The 5,014-nt window shown below is 30.8% G+C and overlaps 1 long non-coding RNA gene across 1 annotated transcript; it reads left to right on the plus strand.

Moving 5' to 3' along the window:
• The first annotated feature begins 993 nt into the window (after positions 1 to 993).
• On the plus strand, positions 994 to 3,445 carry LOC136070852 (uncharacterized). Its single transcript, XR_010632086.1, has 3 exons — positions 994 to 1,345; positions 1,608 to 1,713; positions 3,310 to 3,445. It is a non-coding gene; the product is annotated as an uncharacterized LOC136070852 (long non-coding RNA).
• Positions 3,446 to 5,014: the final 1,569 nt, after the last annotated feature.

Here is a 5,014-nt window from a genome sequence, read left to right on the forward strand (position 1 = left end):
CCCCCCCCCCCCCCCCCTCCCCACCACACACACACACACACATGTAAAATCATGTCTAGCCATTTTTAATGATTGATTCTCAAACCATAACCATATAAATTGGATAAAATTTAAGGAAGTTAAATTAAATAAATAACAAAAAATACACAAAACCTATTCAATTTGACGGAAAAAAATTTAGAGTAAATAAATATGTATCTGTAAGGTTGTAGGTAGAGGAAGAGAAGATTGAATTATTTGATGCACACACACACACACACACTCTCTCTCTCTCTCTCTCTCTCTCTCTCTATATATATATATATTAAAGAAGTTGATATGAACAAAAAGTCTAACGTCAGTCTAATTTGTGGAGATGAAATTTAAAATTTAGATCTACAAAATAAGTGGCATGTGAAGAGGAAATCTAAAGAAAAAAAAATTGACGGTTTGTGAGAGGAAATCCAAGGGAAAAAAAGAAGAAGTGAATGTAATGCATGTTTTATTAAAATACTAATGTGTAACACCCCATAATTTTGATACCAATTAAATTATTATATGTAAATTATAAAGGAGGCCTACAATTAAATGGATTAGGGCTTAAGATATTAAAAATAAGATAAATACTATGAAATATGAAGCCCAAGTGAGGTGGTATAAGTAAATATATAGGCCTTGAAAACCCTAGGCTTTTTCCTCTTAGGGTCTGTTTGGATAAACTGTTTTAAAAAGTGCATTTTTAAAAATGAGCATTTTTAAAACTCAATTTTTAAAACCATTTATAAGCGTTTGGCAAAACTTATGAGAATATTGAGAAAGAAGTTTTTTATTGTCAACTAAGCATTTAATCTATATTTGTCTAAAATTATTGTTTGAGCGTAAATTACCAAAATAGAACTCAACTCTAACACCAAACCAAAGTACACTCATAAAATAATTTTTGTCAGATTATAGTCACCCCACCACTTAGTTGTTCACCAATACAGCCACCTCACCACTATAGCTGTTCACCACTCAATAATAATATAACTTTCCCAAATCAAGCCTACCATCTATTCTAAACCACAAAAACAAAATAGAGTTGAAAAGTTGAAACCCAAATCACAAATAACGTAGTGAAAAACTAACGGGAGAGGAAGAAAGAAAGAGCTTGCAGCAATGGCGTTCTCTATTTGTGGTGATTGAGCTTGCAGAAGGTGCAATTGAGGCTTTGCCAGTGCGTCTTCTTTCTACTTCCAATATATACTACTACATGCGATTTGGGTACATCGGGTCTAGAAGCCTCTACCCATTGTGTCTTAGCTACCATTGAAGCTTTGCTGTGATGTTGTTCTGCAACTTCATAGAGAACAACAAGAAGTAGCAGGTACAAGTTGTCATTAAACAATAATTTTGTCATTAAGCAAAATTATGAGGATATTTTAGGTATTGACACCCTTCAAATTTGGATTGTGTTGAGTTTTTAAAATTGCGGTTTCGAAAAAGTTCAATTGTATTTCATTTCCAAAACGCCAAATTTGGCATTTTTGAAAATGCAATCACTAAAAAATCGCAATGCCAAATGATGGAAATTTTGCATTTTGATTCAAAAACGTGCATTTGCGTGGTGCAAACGCTTATCCAAACAGGCTCTAAGTTACACGCGTATTTACTGATGGTGCCTCCTTTCACTTCAGTCGCTTCACACTACTGAACCTTGCTTTGCTTCATTGTGGCTGTGAGTGGAGACTAAAGGTACGGCTCTCTTCTACTCTAAATTTAGGAAAATTGTAATACTCAATGGCTAGCTTTTCTTCCCACTCTTGTAGGAAGAATTGGTTAGTGGCGTACCTAATAGAAAACAAAAATAAAAATAGGGCTGCTGTTATGGACCTAAGGCTATGATTATGTTGATAGAAAAAGGGTGTTTTGTGGACATTATATGACCGTACATGGCCTCACTAAATATCACCACCCATCTGCCATGTATCTTCACGTTGTCCTTGTTCAATACGTGTCCAGCAACTTCTTTGTGATTTGGTGGCATCAAGGGAATACTAGGCAATTGGATGGATAAATTAAGGTATATATTAGGTTGATCACATGTCCACCTTTCTGCCATATTAAAGTTTCATGCATAGCTAGGATTATATTAATGGAAAAAGGCTGCATTATGTTATTAGATACCTACCTTTGCATCATTCTAGTGACACTAATTATCATCTCTAAGCCACTGAGTATGCAGCAACTTTTTAAGCCCAAAAATCTGATTATGCAGCAATATTTTTAAGCCAATATCTGATTAGGTAGAGCCAAAAATATATGATTTTGCAGCGGTAATTGTAAGCCCAAAATCTGACATGGTTGAAGAGTATTTCAAAGAAACTAAACACCTCCGTAGGCTTTAATGTTGATGGATTAAACTATTTAAGTGTAAAAACAGATTGTTAAGTGGGAAAATTTTGTATTGATGGACATATTTTTGGTGTTGCTATGTCCTAATTCTACTGATTTATTGTGACTGAAGGGAGGTTGGTTTCATATTTTTGTAACTAAAAGGTAAGTGGTGTTTACTAATTTTGGGGGTTTTCCCAAAACAATGTCGAGTATTACACTATTTTATATCAAAGAAATATGTTGATATTCTATATATAAATTGATATTTTATAAATGGTTGATGCGCACATTTACTATTTGTTTTATGAAAAACTTGTGAGACAACCTAAATTTATTTAAACTTGTATGTGTGTATATATCTTTGTATTTTGAGAATTATGAATGGATTATTTTTTGTGAGCATATTGAATATTTTGAAAATCTATGGCAAGTCGTGATTAAAAGTTTAGTATTGTATTTAGTCCTTAGTAAGGGACAATCATATTGCAGTTAGTTCTTAGCAAGGGACGGTCCCAGAAAAGGGGACAATGCACATTTGATAGCTCCTTAGTAAGGGAGTATATTATTGAGGATCCAAAAAGGAAGCTCCTTAGCAAGGGAGTGCACCTTTAGGTTCCAAAGGAGCCACCCTTAAGATTTAAGAAAGGAGATGAAAAGGGGGTTCCAGCCTTAAAATGGGACAGCACAATCCTGTCAATGGGGCGTAAACGTTGACTACGAGAAAAACCTAAGAAATTGTTTATATGATGATATTGATATATATATATATATATATGATGGCTCACAATATAAAGAAATATTTGTTATACGAAATATTTGATGAAAAAATGTTGATGAGTTACAAGTTATGAAATTGTTGTAAGAATTATGTATTTGAAAGGTTTGTTCCCACACCCCAATATTAGTGAATTCTACTTATTGAGTTATCTCACCCCCCTTTATTTCCCATTACAGATACATTATAGGGATTATTGGAGTAGAGAGTCTTGGAAGACAGTAGTTACGAACTATTTTGTAGAACTGAAGATTTTATTATTATTTTTATGGCATTAAACATTGTATTGAAGAATTATTTTGAGGATTTTTTTTGTCTTTGGTGAATTAAAACTCTGACATTTGTGATGAGATTTAAGGTTGCTGGTTTCTTTTATTTAATATTTTTATGGATTATTCAGATTAAATAAATTTTTATTGCTTATGATTTTGGGGTGTTACAAATGTGGCGTTTAGTACGGGATAATGTTTTAAGATTCTCAAGAATGTTTAAAGATTTTCATATTTAGTTGCAAATCACGCTAGGGAATCAGATGCTGGGGGAATCTAGATTCCCTCTTTAACCATCTTCCGGTAGGCATGTAAATTTCCTTTAAAACAGGTGGGTATTCAGATTCCCAAGCTTAAAGGAAATTGTATTTTTTTATAAATTGACAATTTTAACATTTTTTTTCTTATCATTTAAGCAATTGAGATAAAATATAAAACAAATTATCAATATCTTTTCCTTTGTCTTTATCTCTTCCTGCCTAAACAATATTATCTCTTCTCGTCAAAACAACATAAACAGGATAGACAACTTTGTTGATATATTCGTATTTTCTTCTTTTATACTATAGTTTTAATGAATTTTTCATAATTCGTAGTTTATATATATTTTTTTCATTATTTATTTAGAGCAAGATTATTATTATTTTTAAAAAAAGATTTATATTGGATTTACAAATCTAAGGATAGAATGGGAAAAATAAATAATTTAGTTAATATTCCTATGAATAAACCAAACATAATAATCTCACATTCCTAAGAATCTTATTAGATTCCCAATTAAACCAAACATAAGAATAGTTATATTTTTAGGCATCTAGATTGCAATGTACCGCATTTCCAGGAATCTGGATGTTAGGAGTAATGTGAATTTCTCCATACCAAATGCCACCTAAAAGTAGTTGATAAATTTGGTTAAGCCAAAAAGGATTAGATGAAGAATTTGAATTATAATAAAATTAAGATTTTTAGTAACTTAGAAATTATAGATAAATTGATAATAAAAGGATTAGATGAAAAATTTAGATTGTAATCAAATTAAGATTTTTATCAAATTAGAAATTAAATTATAGGAGAAAAAATAAGAACAAACAAAATTATATCTATTTTTTTAAAAATCTAAAAACATTTTTGCAATTTGGTAAAACCACTTAGTGCAACCACAGCCTCTAAGACCAAATTTTATTATATAGTATATAATATAATATGATATAAGTTGTATGAAATCTATAACTATTTTTAAAATTTTTATTTTTGGAGAGATCTTATAAATATGCTTTTCACATGTTGAGAGATGTTTGTCTCAACAATTCAATACAATAACATAAAACTAATGCAAAACATTATCTATAGAGTTTGTGCATTTTCATTTTAGGATTAAAATATGAAAGGAATTCAATAAAAAGTTTTAGGATAAATTACACCAACCCCTCTTCAGATTTAAGTTTTTAACACAATAATATTATCCCTATATAAATGTCACTCTTTCCTTGAGATTTGCATAAATGCGAAAAATAAATACATGCTTGACTTTCTTAACTAAATATTAAAAAAAAAAATGATTCCTACATAGGGGCACGTTTAATACATTGAATGGAGACCACGACAGAGATTTTAA

This window comes from Quercus suber, unplaced genomic scaffold (genome assembly GCF_002906115.3).
Source record: "Quercus suber isolate HL8 unplaced genomic scaffold, Cork oak 2.0 scaffold_265, whole genome shotgun sequence".
In the NCBI taxonomy this organism is placed as follows: Eukaryota; Viridiplantae; Streptophyta; class Magnoliopsida; order Fagales; family Fagaceae; genus Quercus; species Quercus suber.